The 21,874-nt window shown below is 37.2% G+C and overlaps 1 non-coding gene across 1 annotated transcript; it reads left to right on the top strand.

Moving 5' to 3' along the window:
* The first annotated feature begins 19,957 nt into the window (after positions 1 to 19,957).
* TRNAS-GCU (transfer RNA serine (anticodon GCU)) lies at positions 19,958 to 20,039 on the top strand. Its single transcript has one exon. It is a non-coding gene; the product is annotated as a tRNA-Ser (tRNA).
* The last annotated feature ends 1,835 nt before the right edge of the window (positions 20,040 to 21,874 follow it).

The following is a 21,874-nucleotide window of genomic DNA, read 5'->3' as shown; positions in this document are numbered from 1 at the left end:
TACTGTTAATATTGATCGTACTTAATTAAATCAAGTTTATTGTTAAAGTTTAAATCATGCTGTCTGGTTTTCGTTGTATTTTCATGTTTATTTGATTAACATGCATCAATCAGGAGATATCTTTACATAACAGTGCCTTATGTTATCTACTCCTAGAGTATTTTTATGTGCATAAAATGCCACTATTAGCGTTTAAGAGTGCGAGAGTTCCTGGAATTTAAATGCAAGGAGAAGCTGAAAAATGTAGCGACTATGAAATCATTTTTGGAAGTTTTTTTATACCTTTGTTATATTGTTTAAAAAACTGATGGAGGTGGATTTTATGAATTTTCAAAACAGAGGGTTTTGTGAGTGATACTAGATATTTTAAGGATGCAGGTTGAAGCACTTGGTAAAAATTTATTTACAATCATATGAAGTGTGAATGATCTGTATTCTTCTCTGGTACAGTGGAACCTTGCTTTGCAAGCACCTCACGTAGTGAGCAATTGGCTTAATGAGCAAAGATTTTTTTTTAAATGCCTCCCTTAAAAAGTGACTTTTTGCATGATGAGTGATGAGTAGAGGGAAATTCCCGGAATAATTGTTCACCTGCTTCTTCAGTTTGTGTTTATTTCTCCTTACACACGTCTTATTGTCACCGGTGATCAAACATTATTCTAAACCTGTGCTCAGACATGTTGCTTGTGATTTTTCTGTGCCAAGTTTAATGATATTTTATGCATAGTTTTGAAAGTGTTCACAAAAAAAACTGCGATAAGACAACCTTAAGAGAATAAAAATAAGCATAGAAATGAAAAGTAAAATCATCAAAAAGTGAGAAAGAAATGCGAGCATGGCTGATTTTGCATGTACATAAAAACGATCCATGTCAACGATTTGCACCATCCTAAAGAATGAGGAGAAAATTAAGGAGATAGATAGCTTCAAAGGTAGTGACAAGGGTATCTATCGAACAGTTATATGTATTCTCAGCAATGTTGAAAGGTGATTACCGAATGGATTAACAAAAAGCAATTGCGAGGCAACACTATTAACAAGAATACCATTTCTGATAGGGCAAAAGTGAATTTTTCTGACCATATTGATAAGATGCCAGGATCATTAGTGGTTGAAAAATAAGTGTTTAAGGGAAGCTATGGGTTATTTAAGATGTTTAAGAAAAGAACCAACATCCACAGCATTGTGAGGCATGGTGAAGCAGCAAAGTCTAACTCAAAGGTAGCTAAGAACTTCCTCGGTGACTTAAGAAGTGTATTGATTCTGTGGGTTACAAGCAAAAACAGGCTTTTAATTGCGATAAGACAAGTCTCTTCTGGTAAATGATGCTGGAGCAAACCTATATAACAGCAAAGGAGAATGCTTTGCATTGTACATTAAGAAGTAACGCCCTTATAAGGCAGAGGTTGTGTTAGCTAACAATTTATTTAATGATAATGGCGTCGCATTTTCACAAAAATTTTGAAGTATCGACAAAAACAATTGTCTCTGGACAGCTTTATAACAAAAAAGAATCGGGAATTTATCATAATGAAATAATTAATTCGATTCTTTTTTGTATTCTGCCAATCAAATTCGCATTCCAGCCTTGTTAATTCCATGATAGAAGAAAAGATGATTCAGGATTCTAAACAATATATATGTAATTTTCTTTGAATATAGTCTTTCATAGTTTATTTTTTTTTGGAATGGAGTATATTATCTTATTTTACATTAATTTATGTGTGATAAATTGTTTTGCTTAATGAGTCTTTTGCATTACGAGAACGATTCCTGAATGAATCATGCCTGTTGTGCGAGGTTCCACTGCATTTCTGTCATTCTTACACGTAAAAACGCAGCAGCCCCTGGTTGAATTTCCTTTCATCAACTTCTACTCTCCATTCGTGCCAAATTGATGACATTTTATTATTTTATACTGGGATATGTAGTTTAGGTTATTATAAATGGTCTACATATAGTGAAGCTGTGATAATATCTGTTGTGGGTGCAGATGTGATGAATTGGAAATGTTTTTTTTCTATTTTAATGAGAAGAGATATAATTATTATTTATCATTTTGATACAGGAAATGTTTACAAAGTTTTGAAATGCAGTGTCTGTTTTTATCATATGTATTTTTTTATCTACAATACAATTTCTTTTCTTCTCGAGCTCAACAAATATTATGCCACAGGAAACATATAAAATTAAATATTAGAAAAATTATGAAATTTCTGGAAAGACATGTTTTCACTGAACAGGTCAAAAGTGTACTTTTTGGGATATTTTTCCATGAAGCTAAATAAACCTCCCTGACAATAAAAGTTTCAATCTATTTTACAGTAAAATCATGAAAGAAGGAGACAGAAATGCAAATTTTAGAAGGATGCATTCTAATTTTCAGTACAAAGAGATTCACCTCCCTGTTTGATAAACTTACTTGTAGAACAGTGCGGTAAAATTATTCTCAGAACACTCTGTCCAGAAAAGAAGTTTAACTAGTTACAGTTGGGCATTTTGGGACAAAGGCTGTTTTGCTCAAATAATTGAACTAATTAGCTATTTAATTAAAAATGAATTGGGTCACCACTTGTCATATGCTGTGTCACATATTTCTCTGTGTCCATTCCATTCCCCTGACCCTACATTCGCAAAGAACTGCCTAATAAACAGATAGGATAGGTAGTCCACTTTCATTATCTAGATAAAATAGATATTACAGGGTTTTGTTTAAGATAAAGTTATGTAGAAGGGGAATAAAACTGGATTGTTTGTAAAGTCTGAAAATTTTGGCCCTGCTCTAGGCTTCCATAACACCTGTACTTGGATTTTATTTAGAGTGGATTTTATTCAGAGTTCAGTTTCAAACCCATTTATTGAGTAGAATACATAAGTTGCATCTTCTACCTGCTTTTAAGTAATTGCATCTAGTCTGTATTGAATTCCTAAACATAGATTGTCTGAATTTTTCTACAAGAAAGAAGCAGATCTAAACTATATTATTTGAATATCAAGTTCCTTGAAGATGTCTAATTTATATTAGTATGTGTGTGTGTGCCATACTTGCATGAGAGTGGCTCTGTATGTGATTTTTAAATTATTTATTTTTATATAGCAGGTTGAAGAAAATGTAAATGTCTATGTATAATCCATGAAAGGTAATGAGAAATGTTGAAATTTGGCATCCAAAACGTCAAACATTTCCTGCATCAAAATAATAAAGAAATTTGAACTGTAATACATAATCAATAGCAGTGTTTAAAAGTTTTAAGGTGTTTTACATAAATGAATATTTTATGTTTTAGATTCCATATGGATATATATGAAATATATTTTAGTTTTTGATCAGTCAGCCTTCTATTATGATTGAGTACATGTAATAGGAAATAAAAATCCTGAAATAAAAATTTCCTTTGCTTCTCCGTAACTATTCTCCTATTGACATAATAAATGCTAATTCATTTTACACCTAAATAGGTACAGATATTTTCTACTGCATGTGAAGTAACAAGTATTGTGAATCTGTGTGATTGCACTTCATGTGGTGGGGAATGGTGGAAAAGAGCTTGAAATTCTCATAATAAAAAAAATATCTAACCTAATTAATAACACTTATGAACACAGCATCAAGTGGGAATTTGTCCTTTGGTTTTGAAATCAAATTCAAGGACAAAAAGTTGGAAAAAATGTCTTCTAATCTGAGGATTGAAAGAGCTAAATCAAAAACGGATAAGAGTATTGATCATTGATCCTTACCATGTTAATCACCCCAAGGTTGGTTTGATAGAGCTCCCCTTGTGCGTAGCCCTATAGTCTGTGATGTTTATACATCAATTATATTTTATGTGCCAACTGTTATTTCCCAGTCACATTAAGGCAAGCACTGAAAAAAAACCACACAGTTTGGTTAGTACTAAAAATCACTGGTAATTGAACCTGGACCCTCTATATGTTGTTATTCAAACACTTATCTGCTAGACTACCATGCTCTTGATCATTCATCAGCATAGATCAATAATGCAGAAACAAATTATTCATTCTTTGGAATTAAATAATAAATTATTTTGATAGTTTTCATGAATGTTAAGAAAAAAATCAAATTTTGAATAATTTAATTATTTCTTGGCTGGCAACATAAGACACATGTGCCAAATAAAGTTTCCTCAAGGTGAAAAAATGGCAAACCATCAATTTTTAAGATTTGGTATTTTCCTGATGCACAATTGCTGTGAAGTCTCTAGGGTTTATCCACCAGATCACGGTGTCTGCTGCTTATGTTGTACTCTGTCAATGCAGTTCACACCTTAACCCAGTGGAAATCCCACAAAATTTTACCACTTATTAATTGTATTGTAAGTATTAATTGATCCTATGACAAGATATAAAATTGGGATGTAAAATGTTATCCAGTCATCAATCATTATCATGGGTTTTATAACAAATTTGGTTTGTAGATGCTATCCAAGCCATCTCTTTCTTTCTCCATAGTTTCTTGCACAGGCATCTTCCATCACAAACGTTTGTAATTTGTCATTGGCTTTCCTAAGAATTTATTCTTCTTGATTCTTTTGATTAAGTTTTACAGGAAAGTCATTTCAATAATCAAAACAATTGTGTCAATGATATTTTCTCATAGCCATCAGGTGGTCCTGAAGAGTGGAGGACAACCTATGGCCTGAGGCTTGATGCAGACAACTAAGCACTCTCCTCCAACCAATGAAGGGTTCATGAATGATTTCACTCAGTAGAAAACACTGCTTGTACAAGCCCCTTGTTTAAGCATAATTCCTGCTTTGCTCGCTGATTAGGTGAGATCTTAACTCGGTTGACACATGAAAGAGTTGCTTCATTCCAGCCTCGGAAAACTTGTACCGATGCGTATTCTTATTGTTTTAAAATGAGATCACTTTATGCTTCGACACCTCTATTGCAATGTCAAATAGCATTCAATGGAAGTATGGTCAAATTTATATTTAACTCCTTTTCCTTCAAATGTGTGACGCTATATGCACACTAAGTCTTCGATAGCTCGCACCCAAAACGGAACTGTATACTGAAAGGTATACATATATGCGAAACTTCGTTATTATCGATTTAGAAGGGAATCAGTGAAAATTCTGATCAATGGAGTCGGCTGAAGAAGATACTCAGTTCCTGGGTTATTGTTTTTATATAATTTCAAGCAAGGAAGAGTGTGACTCATGATTACTCACGGTATCCCGGGGATTCGTAATTATTTATGCCTAAAAGATAGTAATTCCCAAGATCTTGCGTCTAGTGATTGCGTAAAATTTGCCCTTGACTCTTCATGTGTACTGTATGCACCCAATTAAAACAAGCACGATAGTAATGATTTGCAGATTTATTCAGGAAAAACTCCATTATATTTCGACTGTATAGTGTTGGCTCTGTGTGCTGCTAACTGGGACAGTTGAAGCGAGGAGAGAATCTTTTCGTAATTTTGGATACCTAACTACTTCGTTGATGCGCGTGAAAATGAATCATATTGCATGCCAGTTAACCCACATCGAATATACAGAAGGTTTCAAGGGGTTTTATAGCTATTTATTTGATTTTCTCATCCGGTTCCTTCCAGTATTACCATACTCTATCAACTACTTTGGAATGGAAACAGGCCACGCACAATATTACTAATAGGGTAGATTGGCAGGTGGAGACATTCAGGACATCCAAAATCTTCTCAATGTGTGCCGTCGGAAATGTCGTCTTTAAAAAAAAATCAGACTAAAGCATATAGCACTAGATAATATAATGCTTTGATTTTTTCATAGAATTTATTCTGAAAGTAGGAACTTAGCCACTCGTTCCGGATTCAATTTTCTCAAGATGTTTTCTCTACTTTTGATCAAATGATGGACTTATTTCCAACATTTTCTGGGAGAGTATGGAGGCTTTCAACTCATTGAATCTCAGTCTTCGCTGGGAAAAACTGCAAATATCTCCAGCTGTGAACCTCTATAATGACACCGATTGTCCGAGAAATTGTGGTTGTGGAATGACCATCGCCTGCCCCTTACCCCTCGTCAAAATTTGACCCTGGATACGCCCTTGCGTATATCATTTCAAATAAGGTGTTCTTTAAAATAAATTTCAGACAGTTCATAGCGTACGTTTTTCATGCGAGGACCTCTTTAATTGCTCTACTTTTTTTCCTTCATTTCTCTGTAAATTCTGCTTGTTTCATATTATCCTTAAGACCTACACTTTTCCATCCTCTACCCAGCTTTCCCAACGTTTTCCCTTCCATCACGACTATCAATATACGACTACCCTTCAATAGTTCCTCCCCTCTCAATTTCTGCCTTTTTCGGCTATCCCCCAGGTACTTACTTTCTTTGCTCACCCTGTTTGAAACTTTGTTGGTTGTCTTAATTTCTGCCCAACTTGAAATCTCAATTATTCGCCACACCAGTATCTCTAAAGCCTCCAACCCACCCTCATCCTCCTGCCTCAAAGACCAGGTTTCACATCCATGGAGCGCTACACTCCATATTAAAGTTTTCATCTATATTCTTTTAAATCTTTACATAATGTACCAATGATAAATTTTCTCCTTGCTAATACTTCTGTCGCAAATGCAACTCTTCTAATTTCCTCACCACTATGCCCATATTCCTTTAAAGTACTGGCAAAATACATGTACTTCTGCACCTTTTATAGTTTTTTCCCTTCTTCTTTAGAGTTTAAACTAGCTTACCTACTTCTCAAGAATCTCAATACTTTTCTCGTGGTTCATCTTCATTCCATACCTCCTATATTGTTCAAAGGAAAGTAGTCAATAATAAATGTAATCCTTAAGTTGTCTGACTGAATATTGCTTGGTCATCAGCAAACATGAGTAACTTAATCATCTCACCGCCAATTTTTATTCCAAGCCCGATCCTTTCCCATGCTACCCTTAACATTTCTTCGGTATATACGAGGGTCATCCGGAAAGTAGTACCCGTTCGTGCCGCATGAAGTGCTGACGACGCGAGTAGCCGCTGGACGAGGTCAGATAGCTTCAGTGGCTTGTCTGCCTTCTCTGAGCCAAGTTGCGTGACGCTAGCATTGCCTGTGTTGTTTCTGTGATTGTTTACAATGTTTAAAAAAATTGAGAACGCCGCCAGTTGTGAAGTGAGGGCAGTGATTAAATTCCTCAATGCAAGAAACGTTCGCCCATGTGATATTCATCGCCAATTAAAGGAGGTGTATGGAGACAATGTAATGGACGAGTCGTCTGTTCGGCGGTGGTGTCGCAACTTCAACATGGGGAGGGGGAACACACACGACGATGAGCGTTCGGGGAGACCGTCTGTCATTACAGACCAACTGGTGAGCTCAGTTGACGAATTCGTGAGGAACGATCGGCGCGTCACAATTGATGACATCTGTGAGCATTTTCCCAATGTTTCTCGAACAATTGTTCATGAAATTGTTAAACACCATCTGCATTATGCAAAAATTTGTGCAAGATGGGTCCCTCGCGTATCTCAATGAGCTGGCGGCGAAGGACTATGCAGCAGGAATACAGAAACTTGTCACACGTTATGACAAATGCCTTAATTTGCTTGGAGATTATGTTGAGAAGTAGTTTAAAGTATCCTCTTTCAAATAAAATTTTTATGTTTGTTAATATTTACTTTTGTGTCTTTATTTCACGAACGGGTACTACTTTCCGGATGACCCTCGTATATTGAAAAGCACCGAAGATAATGGATCTTTCTCACATTACCCTGCCTTTGATTGCTTGTTCCTCCTCTCCAAATGCTACCCTTGCCCGTGCCATCTGATCCATTTAGTAAGACGCCTATCCCTCCATTATACTTAGATATTCCGCAATACGTATTTCCATTTACTGTCCTATGCCTCTCCGCGGTCGAATGCCTTTCAAAATCTATGAATCACAAAATAAGTTTTTATTCAATATTCTTCTACACTGATGTTCTAATCACTGCAATGACGTTACCTGTTCTCCCCAATCTAAAGCCAAGCTGATCCTCTCTGAGGTACTTGTTTGCAATTAGTAGTCCTCACGTATATCTGCTTTACACTTGTTTCCGTAAGAGGCTCATATGAACTCAAGGAAATCTTGTCGTCAAATTCCATCCTCATACATACTGCCCATAATTTAAAAGAATTCTTTACATTTTCCCCTGATCGCTTAGTGATTTTATTGGGAATATTATCCATTCCTACTGCCTTATTGGACTTCATCTCCCTTGGTGGTTTTTCTATATCGTTATCTAATATTCCTAGACCCCAGCTATCCTCGTCTAGGACACATTCCCTTTCTATTTCTTAATTGACCGGCCTAATATCTTTACCATAAAGCTCATGTACGCATTCTTTTCACCTGGCCTGAATATCTTCCGCCTACATAACTTTCCAATTGTTTCTGATGGTAAGTATAGTTTTCTCCTGGCTTCATCCAAACGTTTCTCTTAACTTCTTATGTAGTGCTTCTCCATTTATTTACATCTGAAATGTCTTCATATCGTTGCACTTATCTTTCCACCATATTTTCTTGGTCCTCTTAGTCTCTCTTAAGTTTATTATTTACCTCTATCTACATTATTATTATTATTTACACAATTACGTTGCAATTAGGCGAATTTTCTGGTGGCAACGGTCAAGTTAGGTCAAAGATAACTCTTACAACGAAAATTAAATACGAACACATATAAAAACAGATAAGAGACAAAATATGGTCTTACACCTTATTTTGTCCGCTCAAGAGGAGATGCTCAAGGAAGTCCCCCCCGTCCACTCTTGTATTATGCTCCCCATTTATATGCCAACGGTATTCCATTTTTTTCTTTCATCCATCCTCCTCTAAGCCTCTCTCCCGTGAAAAATGACCTCTTCATTTTCTTTTTCTTTACTATTCATATCCTTTCCTTTGCTACTCTTTCTGTTCCGTTCTTAATATTCCACTTGCTACTCCTCTACCGTTTTCATCCCACTGTCTTCATATATTAAGTTTTTCTTGGTTCTCCTTCCAATTAAGTTTCATGACAACTAAATTATGATCCAAACCTGCATCCGCACCCACGAGCTGTTTTGAGTTGATGTCATTTTATGTAGCCACGTCGAACCATCGTATAAAATAATTGGTATTTACCCGTTTCTTCTGGCAATCTTCCATGTGTTCCTGCATATATGATGATGTTTGAACCAGGTGTTGGTTATTATCAGACCCTTTTTTCCGGTAAAACTCGACTGCTTTCCCTCTGTGATGGGTTTTCAATTCCTAATCCGTACTCTCCTAAATCTGTCTCTTCTCAACCTAGCATTATGTTCCAATTACTTTCAATTATTTTGTTACTACAAGGTGCCTACTTCCTGTCATGTTCCCGATCATATCTTCTAATTGGTCATACGAGGTCTGTTTAAAAAGTATCGCGACTTTTGTGTTTTTTCAAAAATTATTTATTTATTTATGAATATCTATTTTGTTCACTTCAAAGTAATCCCCTTTAGATATTATACACTACTGCCAATGTTTTTTCCAATCCTCGAAGCACTTCAAAACTTCATTTTTGTGATCTTGTTCAGCTCCTCCTTCGATGCAGTCTTTATCTCGTCAATCGTAGCTTAGCGTCGTCCTTTCATGGGCCTCATCAGTTTCGGGAGCAAGAAAAAGTCACTGGGGAATACGGTGGCTGCGGCATCATTAGTGTGTTGTTTTTGGCCAAAATTTCGCGCACAAGCAACGATGTGTGAGCAGGGGCGTTGTCATGGTGCAAAAGCCAATTTTTGTTCTTCCACAAATCCGGACGTTTGTGGCGGATTGCTTCGTGTAAATTGCGCATAACTTTCAGGTAATATTCCTCATTTACCGTTCTACCCTGTGACAAGAACTCATGATGCACCCCGCCCCTGCAATCGAAGGAAACTGTAAACAAAACTTTCACATTTGACCGAACTTGGCGCGCTTTTTTCAGTCTTGGCTCGTGCTGCGGCTTCCATTGGGATGATTGAGCTTTAGTTTCCACGTCATAAACATAAACCCATAATTCGTCACCAGTAATGACCCATTTGGGAGGAGCAAATTTGGGTCGTCGCGGACAGAGTCTAACCCCTCATTAGTAATGTTAATGCGTTTCTGTTTTTGGTCGAAATTGAGTAATTTTGGTACGAATTTCGCGGCGACATGCCCAAATCATTGGTAAAAATCGGATGGCACAAGCCAATCGATGAGTTTAGATCCTCAGCAACGTCTCTAATGGTGATTCGACGATTGGCTAATACTATTTTCTTCACTTCATCAATGTTTTCGTCAGTTGTTGACGTGCTCGGGCGTCCGGCACGCTCTTCGCCCTTCACATCTTCTCGACCTTCTAAGAACATTTTGTGCCACCGTTGTGCAAACGTTGCTTCGGTCCAAGGTAGCTTCTCCATATGCCACAGTCAACATTCGGAATGCGTCCGCCCACTTAATTTCGTTTTTCACTTAAAATTTGATACAGATTCTTTGACCCATTTTTGGGACAGTAAAAAATCGAAGACGAGCCAAAACACGTCCAAGCAAAACAGCTGTCAACAATTAACTGACCATTCAAAATGGCCTAACCTTTCGGCATAAGTTAGAGACAAAAGTGCCATACACAACGCCACAAAAAACTCAAAAATCAAATGTACGAAACCCGCGGAAATTCAAATTTCGCGATACTTTTTGAACAGACCTCGTACAAACTGCTTACTTATTCCCAGCGTCGGCTTGTCGGCATTAACATTTGGATAACCACTAGATTGGTGGGGTCTGCTTTAACCTCTACCAAAATGTAATCTGTCACTAAAGTACTCCATATTCACTACCCTTCTCGCCAGGTTCCTATGCAGTACTCTGACCACTTCATGTCGACTCTCCTCTCCACCATAAATTACTTAGTAACTATCGCTCCAGTATCCACTATCTCAACATCACTTCACGAAAACCTAACACATTAATGTCACATTTTTCCATTACTTGTACTTAAACTCATAGCCTAGATTGTCTGCCGATTGAAATCTAGGGATGGGCGAGGAACGAAGGAAGCATCGAAACAAATCATTATTTTCACATTACCCCTAATCCTTATATACGAATTTTATTTTATTCTGTATATTCATGGTGATTTTTCTTGTGATGGGTTGTATCTTAAGGTAGACTGGGTTATAAAATTAGTCGTAGTGCATTTTGAATTTTTGGAAGCACCGACAAACTAGGCGGAAGTCGTGGCCTCCCTTTCATACCGGCACACAAATCTTCTTCTCTTTGTAAATTATAAATTAAATAAAAACATTATTTGAGTTGATTACAAAAATATAATTTGCAGCATGTTTGCTGACGCATTAAATATTTCAGGTTTATTTTGTTAGAGTTTTTAATTTCCATTCAAGAAAATAATTGAAATAAAAGTTTGAATAAAGGAGCAATTGCGTGAAAGCTTTCAACTCAATGTTGGCAATTAAGGCCACTGTGCGTTAATATTTCCTTTCAAAGCAATAGGCGTTTTGACTCACAGTACTCTTAGAGTAATTGGTATTCCCTAACAGGACAATAATATTCAGAAACGCAACCGGTTTTTTATAGCAGAAGATTATTTCATCCATTGGGGATCGTAATCTATTCCATCAAGGGCTTTTAGAAGCATGGTTACAGATGGTGTGAAAGTTGAACAAAAACCATGATATATTTTCTCAGAGAATGAAATGCTTCCGGTTTTGGAGCCATCCCCGCATGAGACCCTATTCAACGCCCGTATTTTCCCGAGCCTCGGTTGCTTGTAATTTAACCACCTCATTATTTACTTCAATCCTTTCGCCTAGTTCAAATCTGGCTTCGGGGATAAATCTAGCAATAACCTTTGACCTTCATTTACATAGAAAATTTTTTTATTCCAATTAAAAAAAGTTTTTATTGTATAGTGTATTATGAATTTAAATAGTATAGTTAGTTATTTTTGTAAATGATTTCATAGTTTTTAATATTTAACGTTTCGTTGTGATGTGAGGAGGTCAAGAATGGTATGTTAAATTCGTGGTAAAGGTGTGGTTCCTGCACGCATTTCACTTGAATCAACAAATACTTGCAATTTGAGAATTCATACAGTGACCATGTATTTAATTGCAAAAGAATTTTGGTGATCGGTAAGAAAATATTTTTGGAGTAAAATAAGGCAAATTCGAGTTGGTAAATAATTTGGGAAGTTGCTAAAATTTTAATTTTCATTTAAATCGCCATAAATTGCATCTTTGGGACTCGGAAGGGCCACTCGCGGTCCTATTCCTTTTGCCCTCGATCATTTTCTATCATAATTGGAAGAAGTGCACTAATTCTGACTCCTCTTTAAATTATTTTTGTTTTTTTTGCAATGGTTTTCACATATCGGCTCCAATATACTTTCAGCGTATATCTTCTCTATTGAATAAATCTCTTTCAAATGAACGGCTGGCTCCCGAACTCGTTCCATTTGGTGTTCCAGCTTGGGGTGAAATCATAATGGCCAGTACATTACTTTTTGCGTGATTTTCATGAATTATTTTGGAGGAAAACTTAGTCGAGTTATTTTAAAATGCTTAACCCTTGAACGGTAGCGCTATTTTTTTCACCCTGTTCTGGTAAGGTGGGGTAATTCTAATATTTACTGTTCGAAACTGCGCGTGCCACCGACGCGGGGAACAGGCTCTCCCTACTCCCAGATAATCGAAGTGAATTATGGTCAAGGTCCCGAGTCGCAAACGTAAGCTGCTTTCGTTTGGCGCGATATTTTCAAACGCTCTGGGGTGTTTTTTCACCCCAGTTACCGTTCTAGGGCTAACTGTGGCAATAATTTTTCACTCATCTTTATGCTGCCAAATATTTCACATTTATCGATGCGTATGTAACGCATTTTCACAAGTAACTAACCTAATTATCAGTTCTACTTGTGAAATACGTATTCAAATTTAAAAATATAATTTTTCGGGATATTCTTTCACACATCTAAACTACCAATATATTTATTCACTTGTATTTACGAAATATCTCCGCTAATCTGCTAATTAAATTCATTATGTATAAAACTTTCCGAATGCTACATCTTTAATATTCTATGCAGTGCAATTTTAGCACTTCAGATATATATTCACCAGCTTGGTTATCAGTAATGACATGGTATTAGTTGAATGCATGTGAGCAAAATAAATTTTGCACCCAAGCATCATTTTGATGTCAAAAAATGTATCCTTTCCTTGCATTACGTGATGTACTTAATTCATACGATGAAATTAAGTACACGATAAAATTAACATCTGTCGAACTTAAGATGCACGTAACCTACCTACCTCCGTTGTATGTTGTTAGGACCTTTGATGCTTCGGTAACATTCGAAGAGAGACTGGAACAATAGGTAAGGTCCACTGTTGTATTTGTAATATGGTTCCCTTAGACTTAAACCATTTTTCACTAAAGTCACGAATGTTTTCAGTCATGTTGGTGATAAATTTACATTAGCAATAGGTACTCTATAGTATAGAAACAAGTAATCCAACGTACTATACGTCTTAGCGTCCAATTGGCTAAGGAAGATTTCCAAGTAAATACGTAACCGCTCACTGGCATGAATGACAAATATGCATCCATTTCATTCAAGGTACACCACCGATTAGAGGTAGGCTGTGGATGGTCTCTAAGCTTTGTTATCTTTTCGTATTACGAGGAATTAATTTGTTTAGCCTTCATTATTTCCTTCTTCATTTTTTCATAACTTTCAACAGTTTTCACGCTGTCCAGAAAACCTATTCTCCTCCTTCCTCAATCCCACTTACCAAACAGCCACCTTTTATCACGATCTTCAACATCCCACTGCCTTTCAATATTTCCTCCACCCACAATTTCAGCATTTTTCGGATTTTCCACGGCAAAATTTTCTCTTTGTCCACCCTTTTTAAAAGGTTGACCTTAGGCTTCCTCTCTGCCCAATTTATTCTCTCTATTCTCCCCCACACCCACATTTCAGAAGCCCCTGTCGGCGCTCATCGCCTTTCCTCAAAGACCAACTTTCAGATACATACTATAACACTACATATTAGTCTTTATTAATCTTATCTTTGCACTTTTATCTTGCGGTCCGTTCCTCATTTTCTTGCCAGCCCTTCTTTCACCAACGCAATTCTTCTCCTTGCACTATGTAAATAAAGTACCTTGGATTAATTACAGTTGTAGATCCTGAAATTGTGGAGAATAGATTTTTGATCTGAATATTTTAGCTTCATTTATCATTTAGAGAGATTTTTTTTGTAATCTACGATAACTTTAACCTCTTTTTAAATGTTAACTTTATGAATAAAAAAGTGCAAATAATTCTACCCCGCGCTGAGCTCGTCATTTAGGTCCTGTTAACATTTACTGAAGGTATCTTTAACCTATTTGAAGAGACAAGTAATTGCTTAAAAATATAATAGATACTTATTACTGATCAAAAACGTAAAAAATTCAAGCTGAGTCTCATCATCTTTTTCGGCACATAACCCTGTATGTATAATGGGAAGGGACGGAGACTATGTAGGCTGAATAGTAGCTGGAATGGAGGAGGGAAGACCCCGAGGAATCGCGAGTCGCGGGATGCGGAGGACGGGGAGTTGATAAAGAGGGACACCATTCAGCAACCCCACAGGAGGAAGGGGAAAGCCGTGAATGAAGAAGTACTAGCATCAATACGCAGAATGTGCGCATACACCTCCCGTCTGGTAAAAATCGATTTCTTTCGGCCCACACTACTGTTCGGCTTACATTTCGTAGCTTCTCGATCTGCATTTATGATATTTTCCTTCCGGTTGTCAGGGCAACTGGCTCCTGTGCGGACTTAAGTTCGATTTACTTGTAGAGTTTGAGTGCTATATAAATTCATATCGCAAGGATGACCACATGAAGGTCCACGGCGCAAACTTCGTCATTAATACTAGAGGGCAGAAAGAGACTCGAAGAAAGAAAATAGAAAATGAAAAGTTTTAAGATAAAGGAAACTCTGGAAATTAGTTGCTTTATTTTTTCAAGTCCTTGGAACGCTAATATGTATTATTTATCACATTTTAATGCTCATAAAACTGTAAAAAAGTTCTATTGTTATTATATATTTGAATGCGATAATACTGATAGATAATTTTACAATCGTTTTGGCGTATATATGATGGCACATTCAAACCATAACAGTATAAAATAGTAAAAAGATTATTCGTATTGAAATATTGGGTCTGATATTTTGGTTAGGTTTGGTGGGGAAGTGGGTTTATGCATTGAATCATAAATGGGACGGGGGGTGGGCCAGGTAACCTCTGTTTATAATTTAAATCTAAGAAATTTTCGGAATATCATGAACCAAATCCACCAGCAATATTGGCATTTAGTTCCTTTCTAATTGTTTGAAAACCTAAAGTGTTATTGGAGGGCAAAATTTCCGACAAATGCAGTGCCTCGTACCGTAATATGTTTCGGGTAGTGCTCGTTACGGTGGAATTTCTCATTCGTGTATGTCGAGATCAAGATATTTGTTTGACATGTGGAGGAAGCCTTTGTTTAGAAGACTAAAACAGTACGTCGCTAACGTAATGGGGTTATGACTACCGGAAATTAAACTCGAAATTAATTGATAGAGCATGCAAGCTTGTAGTAGCTATAGTTGACCTTGGGTCGGGATAACGCAGATTCGGTTTGGAAAGCAGAGAATCTATATCATAACATTTTTCGGAAAAAATAGACAGCATGACCTTAGGGAGACCAGAAAAAATATTTTAAATGGTGTATAAACTTTCAAGCCGTGGAATACATAAAGAGGAAGTAAAATGAAAATTTTCCCCCAAGACGCTAGACGTAGACATCATTGAATAGAACCTTGGCGCTCGATATCTCTCTATATTTTTGTAAATAGACTAATCTGATACGTAGACTTATATAGCACACAGATTTTAGCCATTTGGCTATATCGTGGCGTGATCTCAGTACCATAGCAACATTTTTCAAATCTGATTAACGGAAACAATTCTACTTTCGAAAAATTAGTACATTGCCACCAGGTTTAATTTAAGGCAGTGAGTTCATAGATTTCTGTGCTTGCTTTGATCCTGTTTCTATGTTTTTTTCACACTCTTAAAAATGTGTAATATGCTGGAATATAAGTGATTCACTCAGCTCAAAAAAGTTAAGCATTCTCGTTGCTTATATCGAAAGAACCCAGATATACCCAGAAACTGGGTAAAAACGAATTCCAAAAAAATGGGAAAAGAAATGATTGATAAATCGAATCAAGTTGGGATTCAACTAAAATTTCCGTTAGCATGGTAAACCTTACTGTCTTTCTCCTTGAAATAGTCCGTCAGGCGCCATTCCATTATTTGACATGGGTTATACAAGCGAATCGCTAAGCTCTCCGGATTAATACAATCCATCTGGGTTGAACAACTTTAATGCATGGCCGAATTTGTTATAGTTAGAATTACAATTGCGACGCAATTGAAAGATGATAATGTGGTTGTGGCAAAAGAACAAAACTGCAGTACCATTTTTTTAATTTGAAGCCGAAAAATGGAATGAAAAAAATACATGGAATAATCTATGTGGCGTGTGATCACTGTAGTGTGGAAATTTCTCTCGAATTCATCACACCCAGATAACTTTCATATCAGGAAAGCCTTGAATTTAATTCAGACCCAATGCCATGCCCAATTAATTAATTCAGCGATCAGGAACGGGCCTTCTTGTTTGACGAAGGAACTCTCTTTCATCGTTCCCGTGTCCACAGGCGACAAAGGTCGTTTTGAATTGCATTCACGCATCGATTCATGTCTCGAATTCGACAGTCTTTACTTATAGTTTCGTCCAAAGAGTTTGGAGCTTTCGCCTTGTAAGATGTTTAGCTAAATGGCTCATTGGCTCACCACTAACAAGACCGACTTGGGCATTCAGTAATTGCTTCAGGATTGAATGAAGTCACGAAATTCTGGCTCCGAAGAATTCTGTAGCCTCTAGGTTAGATCTTTTTCCTCTTACCATACCCGTCTCCATTTTGACTTAAGTATGCATGAACTATGAAGTTGAATTAACAATGTGAAACTCGATCAGAATGGGAAATTTTTTCCTTATTTCCGATTTATTTTCTTATTAAGTACCCTGCAAGCCACCGCTAGGAAGTGTGGCAGGGGGTGAATACACACCAGACTAATTCTGACCTGAATATGACCCGACCGCCGTCGGACAATTTTATTCTGATCTCTTATCATGCGTGGAAAAAATGACGTCTTGAATCTATCTGTTCTACAATTAATCTCTCTAATCTTATTAACATGAACTCTCCTGCCGCAGTGCGATGAGGGTAAAAATACATTTCCAACATCACTGCTTTTAAGAGACGTCCTTATCAACGAAAGAGATTAATCTGCCATTTAACCTTCGCTCCATGAGTGATTCCCAACCTAGCTTCTCGGATACGCTACTAAGTTTATCATAACAACGTTTTACCAATCTAGCTCCTCTACGCTGCACGCGATCCAATTCGGCAATCAATCCGACTTCATGAAGATCCCATATGCTTGCAGGATATTCTAAATGAGGCCTAACCAGCAAAAGATAACATTTCTCTTTGACCTTTTCATCACATTTCCTCAGTACTCTTCTAATAAATCCTAATTTTTTGTCAACTTGTCCACATATTCCCCGTGCATGTTTCACCCAGGAGAGGTCGTGAGTGAGTAACGCCTAGGTATTTAATTGAGTCTACACATTCCGTATCGGTGTTCCCGATTCATCAGGCGTTCGGGATGGAATTGATCTTTCTCCATAAATGTATCACTACGCACTTTTATAAGTTCAATTCTACTTGCCAATTGTCGCACCAGCGTTGTATAGCATTAAGGTCATCTGATAAAGCTGCTGTGTCCTCAGGATCACGGATATCGCGGTAAATGATTTAAAAATAATTACAAGGTCTATTTATTCATGTAATCTATTTATTTATCCATCTAGTTTTAGATATTAAGGACAAACAAACTGAAATGGAATCTCGTCTCGTCTTTAGCGACATTAGGATTTAGGCCAGGCACATTATTCGACATTTCATGTCTTGAAGAACGTTTAGCATTAGTTAAGCTTCAGTTGAGCTGAAGAGGACATTTTATTTGTGCAGATTCCGGAAAACCGCTAGGAATGCGGAGAATGGGAAACCACCTCCTTCACCAACCCATTTACATTATTGAAAATTATCGATGAAGTAAGGTATAGGGGCTAACGGGCTATACACGGCGTCGCAAAATGACCAGTTTTGTGGTGAATACAGAGCTGAAATATAACGAAGGCCAATGACACAGTGTCTTCATCTATATATATTTTTTGAATTGAATTATTTAAATTTAGGAAAATATATGTCATCTCCACCCAAACACAGGTATTTCCACTTGAATCGTAAAACTCCGAGAAAAGCCCTCTGCAAAGAATTTGCCATTGGCCTAAGTCCCACTTAATTATTTTGAATACCCGACAGAGTTTGGTATTCCTTAGATACTCCAAAATTGTGAGTTAAATCCTTTTCTGTTTTAATGCTTCATGGGACTGGATTTTAGAATCATTAAAGACACATCTGTTATGCGATTTGCGACATAATTACAGAGCGTTTCGGCAGATTAAAAAGTTTAAACCTGACAGTAAAATAATTTAATAAATTGAAATCAGAATGAATCATTTTATTAAATAAGTAAGTCTCAGCACTTGTCCTGGTCTTCCAAAAAGCGAGTGCTAGGAATTATTGCATTTACAGAAAATACTTGAAAGTGACCCTCTAATACTTATTTTGAGCAACTATAATGTCGATACTTTGGTGTAACGTTCGATGTAATCCTTGGGAACCACCAGGAATAAATGCATACGAAACTGCTCTGAAAACATACCTCGTTAAATTCAAATCGCAACAGCTATTAAATTATTCTTGGAATTTCTTTATGTAAGATATAATTATTTAACTAACAAACCTTAGCGAACCTGCTCTTCAAAAGGATTTAGAAAACTGGAATCCATTTTATAAATGTCTGCATGTCCCTCTAACATCGATATTGCCAATTTTATGAGTGCACGTGAGTACATGAAAACCAAACAGTCTATTAATGAAAAGACATAAGGATATTATATTATTTTTGATTGTGGCTTGTTCAGGGCCTAATATGACATTAGTTTGAAATGAAATTACCAGAATAGTGCTGAAATGACAATATAAGATGTTCATTCTAACCTTAAAATTCTTCAATCCCATTTGAAACCACATCGGTACTCTCTATTTCATGTTTTTACTATAACTAGAATTTACTTTCGGAAATAAGTCCTAAAGAGATTTGGTCTTTTTCCCGGCGTATCAGCTGCGTAAATTCCTCTCGGGTCCTCCCCCGGGTTATCGTCCATATCGGCCGACGTTTCGTTGTCCGACTCGGTTATCGTCTTCAGGGCTTCTGAATGCAAAAAAGAGGCAAACGGCATTCAGAAGCCCTGAAGATGATGACCGAGTCGGACATCGAAACGTCGGCCTATATGGACGATATAACCCGGTGGAGGACCCGAGAGGAATTTCCGCAACTCCCAAAGAACGGATCATTTTGGAAAAACTTCTGTGTTTATTATTCTTGGAGGAAAACTTCGTAAATTATCACTTTTAAAATCTTCAGTTAGCGAGAGAAAACTCTCCCTCGCCGTCGAAAAAAGCTTTTCCCCCTTCGCATCTTGACGAATTCCAGTAAAATTCCGGATAAAATTAGTGAAGGCCAGCGGAACCTCCGGGTCTCCAGGCAAGTGTAAAGTGGCTTATTCTTACCCTGAAGTTTCCGCAACGAATCGATTCCATTTGTGCAGTATTCACGTCGCCTCTTTATACTGCGCGAGTAAAATGATCGGCTGCGTGCGATAACCATTCTGCTGGCCTTCGCAGTGTTCACTGTGAACTCCGATAGGAACTCGTCAAATTTAATGAAATAATACGACGAGGTGGTCGAGTGGTTAAGGCGTTGGACTGCTAATCCAATGTGCTCTGCACGCGTGGGTTCGAATCCCATCCTCGTCGATTTTTTAATTTTCGATTTTCTTATATCTCGCCGGTTCAAAAATGTCGCATAACATTATATCATAGCGTAAGAAATCTAACCTTACTTCAATTCTTTGGAATAACACTAGTTCCATTAAGATATGTCGTAAATAAGTCTATTCTTTAATCCATTATGCAAAGTTTTTCGCAGCAATATGCTTTGCTCTATGCTTTTCATCGGCTGGACACTAACTATGCATAATTTATATATCACAAGGTGAAAATCTCTATAAAACTATTCTTAAAACATGCTGTTTTGGCAATTGTAAGAAGTTGATGTTGCAATGGTTCTTTGTCAATGAGAGACTAGATTCAACAAGAGTATGAGGAAGCTTTTATAGTGTACACGTATATTGTAGATTATCGATCTCTGATTGACCAGAGGTCACACCTTCCACCTTATATTTTACATTTGAATAGATTTTGTGACTTCGCAACCACGAAATTAATTGGGTTCCGCGATTTCACCAGCCCTGCCGTAATGTATTGAAGAGCGCATTTTGAGGGCGGAACCGTTTTTATCTGTGCGCGATCAGGAGGGAAATTAATAATTTTTTATTCTTTGAAGTCTCTCATCCCCAGGTGTATCGTTACGGATGAACTGGTAGGGTAGAATTAATATCTAGCTCATTATAGACGACTGCCGAAATCGCATTGACCTTCCTTCCTTCCGATGAAAGAAACGGCGAGCGATCACTTCGCCCTCCCCCCCTTCCTTGTCTGCCCCGAATAATAACTGATGCCTAATCAGCGTCACCGAAACCTCGGAAGTCCAAGGAGAGAGCGACCCTGGCAACGCTTGTCCTTCCGCGATTTCTGCGGCAATTAGTCGTATTCCACCGACCGCTTACTGTCTCGTTTCCCCTCTCCCGTCCCGATTCTTTGCGGCTCAATTCCGTTCCTAATGAGCGAATCGCCAACTCCCTCACAACTCCCCCTTCTCCCATTGGCGGGGCCTATTATTCGTGTACCGTCGACTTTCGTGGAAGTTTTTAAATCATAGATCATAGATGTTGCAATGTATGTATATTTTGCAAGCATTCTGCCAAGATATATACTCGTAAAATGTTTGAAAAGCTCGCGGATGAGAGAAGAGAGGTCAATCATGAAAAAATTGAACTTTATTGAGCACGAGCTTTGTGGATTCGATTATATACTATTATAATTACTATCATAACAAAATGTACGTAACCATGTGCGTAGAAATGTCAAATACGAGTATATTGTCAAAAAATAAACCATAAATGTATCAATCACGTTTGATTTATTTATTCTTGTAGTTTTGTCAAATATTACAATGAATAATAATGATTTATAAAGGCTGTCGGTAGAATGTAGGTATAATACATTGAACATTGTTATTTAAGGCAGATAAAATGCCAGTGTATGAAATGGTACTCCTCCTCATAGTTATTAAATGGATTCGAAATTTGGCTATACCAGGAAAAGGATACATTTCGACTTAAGCTATGTGTGTGTGCTGGCGGTCATTGAGGAGTATTTTTCAGTGAAAATAAAAGATACAGGGGGGAGGAATAGATGGTTCGTGAAGTTATTGGGTGAACCGGTAATAGACAAAATAAGATATTATTTTGCTACGTTGGCTTGGTCACGTCGAGTAAATAAGCGGAATTCATATGAATAAATAGATGGTACGTGAGAGAAGTGTATGATGTTTAGGGCTTCAGAGAGAGTGAATAGTTTGAGAAGGAGTGGGAGCCCATCATGGGTGAATGTGGTCGAAGAGGATCTAAAGTCACTTGCCGTGGGATTTTCTCATGGAAGAATCTGTATGAAGCAATACATGAATGTTA

Source organism: Hetaerina americana, unplaced genomic scaffold (assembly GCF_022747635.1).
Source record: "Hetaerina americana unplaced genomic scaffold, ioHetAmer1.1.p SCAF_7, whole genome shotgun sequence".
NCBI classification, from domain to species: Eukaryota; Metazoa; Arthropoda; class Insecta; order Odonata; family Calopterygidae; genus Hetaerina; species Hetaerina americana.
This window is presented reverse-complemented; position numbering and strand designations above follow the sequence as displayed.